At 41.6% G+C, this 12759-nt stretch overlaps 1 long non-coding RNA gene across 1 annotated transcript in view; it reads left to right on the top strand.

The window, feature by feature from the left end:
* Positions 1 to 12759, top strand: part of LOC147582463 (uncharacterized) — a 266379-nt gene that overhangs the window by 204428 nt on the left and 49192 nt on the right. The window lies entirely within an intron of this gene.

A 12759-nucleotide genomic window follows, 5' to 3' on the forward strand; every position in this document is an offset into this window, starting at 1 on the left:
TCTGTTGCAATTTTCTCCCCAAATCTCCCACATTTCTGCCAATAGTGAATTAGACTGTCATTAGCTTCACAGATGTGCTTTGATCCCTACACGGCTTGTCTCCTGGCGGGGAGACATCTGAACCATTGATGCAGATTTTCTAAACCTGGAGGATAAAGCACAACACAGTGCAGAGAACGTGGGCGAGGAGGCTGGAGCCCTGGGTTTGACTTGCATTTCTGTTGCTAATTAACTGTGTCATCTTGGGTGAGGCACTAAACTTCTCATTGTCTCAGTTCTCCTATCTGTTAAATGAGAGGGTCGGATGGGTCCCTAAGTTTCTTTCAGATTCTTTGTTAATGAATGGGAAAACTCTTCAGGTTTAGAGACAGATGCTATCTTGCTACTGGGATTTGGTTGTCTGAATTTACAATCCATGGTGCTTTTCCGGCATAACGATTGATCCTGTTGGGTTACTAGCTCACTGGTCCCCAGTATGCTGCCTGTCAAAGGGTGCAAGAGCTCTCTGGGCTTGATGATGGATATTTTGGGGGCATCTCTGTCCTTCAAAGACCTCATTGTTTAAAGAAGGAAAAATACATTTCTGAGCTGATAAAGCTCTTAGTGATCCTCTAGGGACTTCTAGTCTATACCTGGATGTATAGGGCAGGAGCCCAAGACCCAGAGAGGGTAATCACTTGGCCAATGCTATGTTTGACCCCACTCCGATCTGCCTACCATTAGGCCATAATCCCAGTACTCAAGCTTGTCAGCAGCCCACACCTCGTCAATGGAAAGATCCTTGGTGATTTTAATTTCACCATAGACAAGAACAAGATCATAAGGAGTGCAGGTGCTTCTTCAGGCTCAGGGAAAGTTGTGGCAGTGGATTTAGAAACCCTGGCGGAAAGTTCCCGTGTCACTGTGTACAAAACCAGGCAACTCACTTACTTGTATGAACCTTAGTCTCATCTGCCGAGTGGTAATGGTAATAACACCTTTACTGCCTACCTCTCAGACCTTTCATGCAGAGCTCATGGATATGATGGGACAATTCTGATAATTAAATAGATTTAAATAAAGGATAGTAAAACGCAGTAACAAGCACCTGTTGAAAATTTTTGACATGTCAGGCAATGTTTATGCCCTTCAAGTACATTTGCTGATTGAATCCTGAAATAATTCCATTAGGTAAGTGTTACAAATGTAAGGCTTTTTTTTCCTTTTTTTTAAATAAATTTAAAACAACTAAGATTGTTGAGCTAATGAAGAGAAGTGCTGGGTCTCACACAAAGGCAGCCCAGGCATGTACTGTGAACCACATACTAGAGTGACTTATCTTGAGTTTTCAGTAGTCCCATGAAATCAGCAACCATCTCCTGACTACTATATATACTGTTCTGAACAATGCTGGATGATATCTTTGTATGACTGGTGCCAATCCAAGCAACTCATTCCAAGATAGGTGATGAGCACAGCACTTTGCTCACAGGGCCTATTCTGCCCCAGAATCAGGGAGTGTGGATGACTGGGTTGGAAAATGAGGATTATTGAAACCAGCTCCCAACTATTCACACCTCTAACCACCTCTGCTCACACACCCACTCAGCACCCTTGCTCATCACCTCAGTAAATAATCAGTATCTCTCATGAATAGCCAGAGATGTAGCTGGGAAGGAGAGGCCAAATCATGCGCCTTCTCTGTTTGTCTGGAGCAGTCATGTATGGGATCAGTTTTCAGACAGAGAGAGGCATATCTATCTCTTATCTGTCTACCTACCTATGTACCTACCTACTTTTGAATTATACTCTTAAGGGGCTCATTTCAGAGGTTTTGATTTCCAGTTATTTCCTCCTGACCCACCAATTTAGGCAATAAATTACAACAAGGAATCTTTAAAGTATATGTTTTAGTGCACTTTGAGGGAAAGGATAGAGAATTCACAATTGACCACTGATGGACAGGGCATCTTCCCCAGCAGGGGTAACAGCTTCTGATACTTCCTCCCCTTTGTATACACCTTGAAATTCCAGGAGATAGTATGCAAAGAAAATGGAGTCCTTTGGACAAATACTCCTACACTTCAAATTTGTTTTAACAAACATCCTAACCATATGAGAGAGAAAATATCTGAAATATTTGTTTATGACAGATAAACCTATGTGTATATATGTGTGTATGTGCATATATATGTATGCATTTACATAATATATACATATAGCTACATATAGGTAACAGGCATGTATGGTCATGTTATATTTGTATTTGTTTAAAATATCTAAAACATTAACATGTTGATAATTTTCTAATTATAAAAATAATACATACTTTGAAAATATAGAATAACAATAGAAAAAAGTCATCCCTTCACCTGAAAGTAGCCACTGTAAAGATTTTTTTAAGTTTGTTTGAGAGAGAGCATGTGCATGTGCAAGTGCGGGGGAGGGGTAGAGAGAGAGAGGGAGGGAGGGAATCCCAAGTGGGCTACATGCTGCCAGCACAGAGCCAGACCAGGGGCTCAGTCCCACCAACCATGAGATCATGACGAGCCGAAAGCAAGAGTCGGTCGATTAGCCGACTGAGCCACCTGGGTGCTTCGCCACTGTAAAGATTTTGAGATGTGCTTCAGTCTCTTCTAGGAGGAGGGAGGGGCAGAGAGAGAGAATCTTAAGCAGGCTCCACACTTGACTGAGCGACTTGACTGTCCCTCTCTTGTTTTTTAATCAAAGGAAAGCTTGTGCATAATTTAAAAACTCAAATAGTCATACAAAAAAGGCAGCAGATCCTTGCTCCAGGCCTATTGTCAAGTGAGGTTTCTCAGAGGAAATGGTTTTCAACTGTTTTGGCTGTCACTGCTGGTATTTATTACCATATTTATATATGATACTTCTTGTGCTATTTTTAAATTTTTTTTAATCTTTCTTTAGTTTTGAGAGAGAGAGAGTGCAAGCAGAGGAGGAACAGAAAGAGAGGGAGACACAGAATCTGAAACAGGCTGTCAGCACAGAGCCCGATGGGGGCTTGAACCCACAAACTGCGAGTCCATGACCTAAGCTGAAGTCGGACGCTTAACCAACTGAGCCATCCAGGCACCCCTATGTGCTATTTTTGACTTACCAAATGTAGACATTACCTGTTGACTTCCTACTAATGTAACCATTTGGGTCTCTTATAGCCCCTCTGCCCTTTCACACACATTCACACACCTTCTCTCCAACCAGTAACTTTTATTGTAAATCAAGGTTTACATATAAATACTAAAATTCTGACTTCAACTCCAATACATGTGTGTAACGGTTTTCCCACACCAGACCAAAAAGATAATAGAGAAGTTCTGGGAGTCTAATTTCACCTATTAAAAAAGTTACCTTCTCTGTTCAGTGCTAAGACTCTTCCTTTCCTTTCTTAGCTCTGCAGAGCAAATTGACTTACTTCTGAAAAATTCTAAGGAGGAAAATGGGGTAGATCTGATGTGTGATGGTGATAGTCTAGGCAACTAGACCCCAAGATTCCTTCTCACCTGAGCAGTTTTCTGTTAAGAACTTCTTGTTTCTTCTGCGTTTCCATCAAGTTTTAACTAATGAGACCATTTTGAATATAATCCATTTATCTTTTGGCTAGTTCTTTACCTCAGAGAAGTCCTTCCCAAGGAATAGAAGCTTGGGCAGTGCAAGGGAGCAATGCATTTGTAGATTAAAGGTAACACCACTTGGTCTTCACAAATCCTTACATCTTAGTTACTGGGTAATATGGATGTTCTTTCACTTGCTCACTTCTGTTTAATTAATCTCTATATCCTCAGTGCTAGGACATAATAGGTACTCAGTGAATGCTTAGTGAATTAATGTGTACATAAGTTATGTCCTGGAAAGGTAAATAAATTTGATAAATGAAATACTATTTTAAAAATGATCCGTATCATAATTTCAACCTTGTTTTCTCTTCATCTCTGATTTCTTGTTATGTCAGAAATAGCTCCTGCTTCCCAAATATTCCCTGTGCTCCCCTGTGATTCTCAGCTTCTCTTGCTTTAATGTGAGGCCGGATGAGTAGTTCTATCCAGTAGGATATGAGCACCAGTGATGGGTGTCACTTCTTATCTGAGACAATTATGAGCTAGTGTTAATTCTTTCTGTCCTCTCTGTCCTGGTCTGGAGGAGGGAAAGGGGTGGCAGCTAAGAAGACTGAAAGGGTAGAATGGTCCTATAGAGACAGCTTGGTTCCTTGAGGCACTGGAGGAGAAACAAGAAGAAGAACTGCCTCACTTGCCTCCAATAGGGATGTAAGGGAGAAAAAAATCGTTGTGTTAACCATGGAGATTTCAGGGTTTCTTTGTCATTACAGTGGAGCCTAGTCAATCCTAACTAATAAATACTTCCCTTGGTTGTTTTATTCTTATGAGCATGTCTGAAGGAGAATATGACTAATACCTCTTTCTCAAACGTAAGAATGTACAGAATCCTAGAAAAAAAGGATAAAAAAGTCTCTTGGACCATTTTATTTAATAATTGTTTCAGGTAAGTACATACATGGAATTAAGGAAAAGCTCTTTATGCTTATAGCTTTTCTGTAACTCCAACATCAAAATTAAAAAAAAAAATCATGGGGCGCCTGGGTGGCACAGTCGGTTAAGCGCCCGACTTCAGCCAGGTCACGATCTCGCGGTCCGTGAGTTCGAGCCCCGCGTCGGGCTCTGGGCTGATGGCTCAGAGCCTGGAGCCTGTTTCCGATTCTGTGTCTCCCTCTCTCTCTGACCCTCCCCCGTTCATGCTCTGTCTCTCTCTGTCCCAAAAATAAATAAACGTTGAAAAAAAAAATCATATAGATAAGCCAAGTCATTACAGTTTGTGATTGGTAATATTTTGTTGAGATAAAGTTGTGTGCATTTTGTTGAGTTGTTGAAAAATACAATGTCAACTTTAATTCTATATTTTAGTCATTTCTCTATTTTGATGTCAGTGACTCTTAATGAAGAGAATCCTTGTTGCATAAAAATGATGTAGAAGATTGCTTTATAAACTTCAGGCCTTTGTTTGCTAGTTCAGGATAATTGGACCTTTCTTCTAGCCCAAACTCTACATGGAGCAGTCCACAAAAGAACATTTCAGTGAGCTATCTCCTACTCTATTAGCTGTCTTATTCAACTGGGAGGAAAGATTATATTGCATTGTTAGTTAAACCTCCGTTAAGTGGATAAGTAATCCAGTCATTACTTGAATTAGGACAGAGAAAGTATTTGTTGTGCATTTGCTTCTGTTTACTGCTAATCAACATTTCTAAATGGTTTGGAGAGGTCAGGGTCCACCCAATGTCTCTCCTTACAGTGGGTTTGTCCTGATTGCCAGAGCAAATTTCTTCTTGAGTCAGGTGTACCTGACAACCTATCTTGCTAGTAAAAGAGAACAAAATCTTCAAATTCTCATGGATAGTTATTTTGGACCCTTGAGAATATGTCCAGGGAACTAAATGTTTATGAACCTCTAATTAGTACCATAGTTGAATTTGGGCTTTTGGAACCAGACAAACCTAGATTCTAATCTTGAGTTAGTCTTACAACCTATTGAGCAAATTATTTACCCTGCCTGAGTCCCTGTTTATTTATTGTAACAGGGACATGATACCTATTACACGATATTGTGAAGATGAAGTGAGATATACATGCTTAGCACATGGCATATGATGTCATTCAATAAGTGGAAGTATAATTACAACTCCTCTAGTTAATTAGTTTGGTTAATTTTCTTCTGAGTATATCTGGGTGGCTCAATCTCCTCTCCATTTTGTTTTCATACTCTCACATCCTCAGGTGGTTCCTAAGGCTTGAAGAAAAAGGAGATACTCATCTGCAGAGTATTAACCTTAAAAATGAACGTGCTGTGTTTCAGCACATAATCTCCTGGCCAGCTACATTAGTCTTTGGTAGATTGGTAGTACTGGAAATTACACGGAAATGTAAGACTGAAGAATATAGGCCCGTTGGGAGTCTGCTTTCTTCTTATTGAAGTACAGAAATGTGTATACTGTGTTTTTTTTTTCTCCCTTTTTTTGGAGGGCAAGTAGCTATCATTGTGGCGGTCTACACTTGACATTTTCCTGTTCTGTCATTAGCATATTTTTGTTCCAGGGAGTTCTGAAGAGCAGTCTCTGGTTTATAAACTCTCAAGTTAGAATCTGTGGCTCTTCCTTAGTGGGCTCTAGCCTCTACCGGCACCATGGTGCTACTCTCATGAGAGTTGTCATTTAGAGTTGTCAGCATATCTGAATCTGGAAATGGGAAAGAGAAGGGAAGAAATCATGAGAAGCTCAATGTACCTGATGATCAGTGTCTAGTTTAGCCTCCCAGAAAGGTTACCCTGCGTAAGGGTAACCACTCTACCCCAAAGCATCAGATTATTACTTCAATTTCTTCATTTTACTTCAGGCAATTTTAGTTAGTTGAGTAGAGATTCATGACAGCTAACCCATTTCATCTGCTAAAAGTGCCTCAGGTTTTGAGAATGTTGGAGCCTAATAAACATCCATGTCTCACTGAACAGATTCTTTCGGATTTCTTTCCTCTGAACACCTAGCTTGGCTTCCTTATCTGAACAACTTGTTATTTTGAGTGATGGTAAAGAATCAGAAGAACTCCGAATCGTGGAGCGCTATGAGAGTTGAACAGACCTAGGCAGATTCCTCCTGCATGAGGAACTGAGGGCGGCTTGAGGCCAGAGACCCCAGAGGAGAGGGACACTAGTAAGGGTATAAAGAGAAGAGAGGCTGAAGATGTCAGAGACACACTTTATCAACAGTAAACTCTCATTTATCATTTGCCTAAAGTAATTCCCAATACCAACAAAGAGGGAGTGGGAAAGGTAGAAAGAGAAAAAATTCCTTTAGCTAATCTTTTTCTGGGTCTTCTTATATCTTGTCATAATCCCTTCTGAGAGGTGACTTTGAACGTTTTTGTATTGTCTCATCTGTAAAATGGGTCGAAAGTTCTGCTGTACATTTAATAGAAAGGCTATAAAGATGAAATGTGCATCTGCTTTCAGAAGAAAATGCTATACGAATGCGGAGAGTTAACCACCTTTGGCTCTGGTGGCAGACAACGGGGAGCACATGAAATTAGCTCGTTCTCTCTTGCCACTTGCGAAGAATTCTAGGAAGTGCATAGTTAGTTGGTATGACTGGAGGAGGAACTGATTTCTTTCTGCTCAGTCCCCTTTTACCCGTGAAGTGAAAATCTTTTTATGGACAGCCATTTTAAGAAATTAAAAAAAATTTTTTTTGGACAGTGATTTTTATGGTTCCCTTCAAGGAGTGAAGAATAGAGGTGAATCTTTGATGCCATTTTTCCCTTTGATTTTTTTTCCTTGGAAAAGGGGTAAATTTTGAGTCCCTGAGTTTTTCCTAGCTCTTACTTATTAGCACATGGGTGTAGCTCTTGAGCAAATTGAGCCTGATCTGTTGTGTCTTGAAACCCTCTTTGAGCTGAGCCAAGGAGCACCTTGGGCACAGCACAGTGTCTCACCTGCAGATGGAAATGGACACAGGATTATGCATTGCTGTAGACTATAGTATGGGACCCGGTGGGGGAGTCTGAGTTCTATTCTTGCCTCTGTCATTGCTGGCTGTGTGATCTCTGGCATCTTCTCCCCTACTTGCCTCAGTTTCTTCATCTGCAAAAGGGGAATAACGCCTGTGCCTTTGTCATACAGTTGTGGGGATTAAATGAGGTGACAGAATTTCTTCATTTTACTTCAGGCAATTTTAGTTAGTTGAATAGAAATTCATGACGGCCAACCCATTTCATCTTCTAAAAAGTGCCCCAACTTTTGAGAATGTTTGAGGCTAATAAACATCCATGTCTCACTGAACAAAGGATGTAACAAAGTGACTCAGACATAGTGAACACCAATATTGTTAGCTGTTGTGAGTGTCTAAAGATCCTTAACTTTTTGGCTAAGAGATGCTATGCTAAAGATTTAGGATCCCCTGCAAAATAAAAATCAACTTGAAGCTATATAAAGCACTATTGATAGTAAATAATTTAGGACAATGGGGAAACAGGATTTGACAAACAAAACTGATTTTGTGCTGGCTTCAGAAATTTGCCCACTAAAAAATGGTGACAGACATAAGAGGCCAAGCTCTTGTACTGGCAGCTATGTACCTGCTTGACTTTCCAGGGGAGTATGGGATATATTTTCTACTGCAGTGCTGAAATATGAGGGGGAGAGAAAAATCCCATTAAGTCTAGATACTTCCCATTTTATGGGTTAAGACAAAAGAGTGGATGGGATGTCAACATCAAAGTATACCAAGGGAGTAGACTCAGACTGTAAAGGATTTAGTACTTTCAAATGATTTCCATGTCCAGTGATACTTGAAGTGTTTTTAACACAATTCCATGGTATCTATGCAGAAAGATGCCATTTTAAAATAATGACTGTGAAAAGTTATTTGTCAAAACTCAAGTAACTAAAGCAAACACTTTTCTGTGCTTGACATTTATTTGGCTAATTTTCATGTATCTGTACAGTTTAATAAAGTCAGCTGTAACCTCATCCATTATATAAACTCAGAACATATTTTATCCACTTATCTCAGACCCTGTTATCTGATATTAGTGCGAAAGGAAGGAGTTTATTCTCTTCCTTGGTACTGTTTCTATGATCAGAACTCTTCTTTAAATGTGGCTGGATTTAGGCTTTCACTGTACGTCCCAAGTGGGTTCACCACTGTTAATGAAGGGAAGGGGTTCTAGTGATTCTCTTTATTGCCAGATGCTTCCTTACTAGTGCTGGGCTGGGAGAAGGAAACATGGAGATCCATTCTAGAATGTGACTTCTCTCAGAACCCCCTGTCTCTTTCTCTTTTACTAGGTAAGGTAGATATGGTTGCAGAACTTTCTTAGATCATCAGAGATTTGTTCCTTCTTTCTCAGGATTGTTTTCCTTTCTTCTTCTAACCAAGCCTTATAACAACCCCAGGAATTCTGGGACCTGATTTTCCTTAGATCATATTAGAGTAGGGCTCTTCTCCTCATCCTCACATTTCCCATAGAGACCTGTTCTCCATTCTCTTGAAGCAGGGAATATGAGGGTGAACACTTTGGGTTTCTCCCACTCTACTTGCTTCTTTCCAAGTGTTGGAGTAGTTAACTGGGTTGCTGGGAGGCTGACATCCATGGGACAATATTTAAGTCAGTTACTAGTATGGAATGGTGCCCCTGCCTACATCCAGAGCAGATGGGCTTATGCACTTCCAGTCTCCATGGGGTCAAAGACTAAACAAGTCCTCTACTCTCTCCTTGCCCTGGCATCTCTACCTAGTACTGGGCCATGTGTTAGGATGGGTTCTCTAGACTCCATCTTCTTATTGACAAGTATCAAGGATTAGATAAGAGAAGGAAGTTGGAGAAGGTTAGAGTTGGAGAAAGAAGCTTCTACTTTACTCCCAAGTGTAAACTGTGCCCTTGTGCCCAGCTTTATCATAGAGCCCAGTCTTTGGGTATGATTGAGCATTTGTTTGTATATTAATAAAACCAATGCTTTGACACTCCTTACTCTCATGATTCTTGGGTAGATTGGCTCAACTTATCAGAACCCAGGAGGACAAATTGAGACTTAGGTCACAACCCCAACTCCTCCTACAAGATACAAACCCAGGGGCACCTGGGTGGCTCAGTTGGTTAAGTGCTGACTTCGGCTGAGGTCATGATCTCGCAGTTCATGGGTTCAAGCGCCGCATCAGGCTCTGTGCTGACGTGTCGGAGCCTGGAGCCTGCTTTGGATGCTGTGTCTCCCTCTCTCTCTGCCCCTCCCCTGCCCATGCTCTGTCTCTCTCTCTCTCAAAAATCAATAAACATTAAAAAAAAATGAAAAATAAAAGATATAAACCCAGTAGTATCATTTCCATTCCCTCAGCTGTTGCAACCTCCAACCAGGTGGGACCTTGTCCCTCCTTTTCTCTGCCCAGGTTGGCTTTGTATAAAAGCTTTGTTTCTGTTCCAAGAGAATGGCCTTGGCAATTCCCATCCCACTCTTCTAAACTTGAGTTGGAGCTATGGCTTAGGTTCTGAGCAATGTGGTTGACTAGAAGAGGAGGGAAATAATAGTTTCTGGAGAAGTGACTTCACCAGAGGCCTGTTGGGAAAAAGGAAAGATACTTGTACTCACTCTGGAAAGTGGGGTTTTTTTATCTAAAAATCTGGTGCTGCCATGAGTAGCGTGGAGCTGACCCGACGGTCACTCAGCAATATAAATTTCACTTAAGAAAGAAGGAAAGGAAACGGTGATGATGCTATTGAAGGAGAGGGGTATAAGTCTTTCCCATGGATTTTTCTTAGGGCCCCCACTTGAGGTACTGCAGATACTGAAGGGAAATGGCAATGGAGACTCTCAACAGCAACAAAGGTACATTGCTGACAGGTGCCCAGATACATTGAAGCCATTTGGGAGCCACGTCCCATTGGCTTGGATATAGAAGAAAATGGTTTCTATTGAAGAGACACCCTACCTTTCCCAGAGGGAGACAAGTGGATACTAGGGGCCACAGGGACAAGGAGCTGAGCTCTGGGATACAGAGCTTACTGTCACCTCACATAAGGTCTCTCCATTTAGGGGAGTGTGGTTCAAGACCAGTCCTACGATAGCTGAGCAGATACCGGTGGGAAATGCAGTAGGATCAGAAGGCGTGTGGTCCAGTACGAGTAAAAGCAAAGCTTCTTCTGAGTGTAACTTTGAATGCTAAGGAGGAGGGCGGCTCAGGTGAGAGACATATGTATTTAAATTCTGTAAGGTTATAAGATCTGAAGTGAATGTCCTGGGAGAACAGTGTGAAATGACTGTTGAGTCCAAACCAGGGCTATTTTTTATTAAATATTAATGCCACACATTTCTGCAGGGTTCATAGAACAGATGTTAGGCCTGACATTGTGGCTATTTAATTGACTAAGAATATTTCCTGTCATTTTTATCAATGTCTGGCTTTCCAATGTCTGTGAAATCTGAAAATATAAAACACAGGAAGAGATAATTAATACTCCGTTTCCATCCGTGGTTACCTGAATATTGCCCCCTGGAGAAGTTGTAGCTTTCTCCTGAGTATTTTTCTTGGAGGCAGAGACAGGCTGAGCTGACCTAGTCTCCCTGCAAATTGTTCCACTGGGCCTGTAGCTGGAGAACAGCCCACTCTGTAAGTGCAATTCTTTCTTTCCTGTTGGTTTTAAGAAAATAAGCAACTTCTAAATAAGCTTTGCTTTCGTGGCAAAAACTCCTCGGGGTTCCGATTTTTCCCTTTCTTTCTAAATCCTCCCCTCCCCCACTTTCCCAAGTCCTTTTGCTCAACATCTTCCTAGATTTAAAACAACAACAATAAAAGGCTCTTTGACAGCGAAATCTTTGCGGAGGGACCTTTCTAAGTAGAATCCAAGGAAGTGGATAGGACTTATTTTGAGCAAATTCGCAGTGACATAAAATGTGGCTTATGGTGATTTAGCATCAGGAAATATTTGCTAAGTAGAGAGCTCAGGAAAGAACAATTCTAAAGTGATTCTTGGTCAGGTGCAGCTTATAATGGGCCTATTCATAGGGAAAAAAAGCCCTAGGCCCCTTCCTCACAAAAATTACATTATTTACATGGAAAAACTGTGGTCACACATTTGCCCTGTAAGGAAGGCCATGTTGCTTTACATTTATTAAATGATTTTGGCCCGCCATGCTGAAGTTTCTGTTACAACCTCAAGGGAGAGCAGCTCATGGTAAGAGAGGGAGAAAGGAGAAGATGTGTTGTTCTCAGCCCTGGACATTAAATCATTGCAGTAGTGATTTTAGAGGAAATGAGGCAAAATTGGGCTAAATGAAAACCTGCTGGTGTGGCCTGGGAATTACCCCTAGCAGCTCAGGGAAGGCCTAAACACTGTACCGTCTGTACCCGTGGGTCTGAGCTGTTGCCCTCTGCCCAGGGATTTTGCTCTCCACCTTAAAGGTGCAGGCTTGGCCCACCTGTCTGCTTCTAAAACACCCTTGTGCTCTTGTTGTCAAAGCGAGTTGGCATGTGTCATTAGCTGAGGGGAATTAAATCCTGAGCTGTAGAAGTGTAAGGCACTTTTTGAAGGTAGTTTTTAGGATGCAGAGAGAAGTGACGCTGGTGTGACAGGGAAGCCAGAGTCTACCCTGCCTTCTAATGTGATACGAGAGGAGATGACATGGGGGTCCTTGGTGGAGGCTCACTGCAGCGTGTTATAGAATATGCTTTAAGGAAACAAGACCAGGCCCCTCCGTGTGTTATAATTTAAGGGGCACGTGCATCTGAGCCTGTAAGTCCACTCTTAAAGCTAGTCTTTGAGGGGAAGGCTTGATTTCTGAAGGACCCTTGGTAAAATACAAATGTGCTATCTTGGCTGCGACACCAATGAGTTGGTGAACCCACAGGATAGATTAGTTAGTGGTTTGGGATGTTGAGAATAGGTTCCTGCAGTCAGAGGACATAAAATTGGTAAGTTTTGAAGGGAGGAGGGGGGAAGGGGGAGTCCTAAGCATAGATCTTCCCTCTATGGGGTGCCACACAGTCATGTCCAGGTTGAAGGTACAGCAGGAGGACACTGAGTACTTGGAATCTCCATGAAGAATGCTAACGAAAGGAGGATAAGAAGGGTCTGAGACACATCTTGCTCTCTTTCCCAGGGCCTGTCTTGGATGGCTCATGTTTTTTCCTACCCAGACGAGTATCACCACATACAGTCCTTTCTTAAAGGATGCTAAGCATTCTGTTTTCCTACACCTGTTCTTTGG

This window comes from Puma concolor, chromosome A3, assembly GCF_028749965.1.
Source record: "Puma concolor isolate L17-30 chromosome A3, mPumCon1.1.hap2, whole genome shotgun sequence".
Classification (NCBI taxonomy): Eukaryota; Metazoa; Chordata; class Mammalia; order Carnivora; family Felidae; genus Puma; species Puma concolor.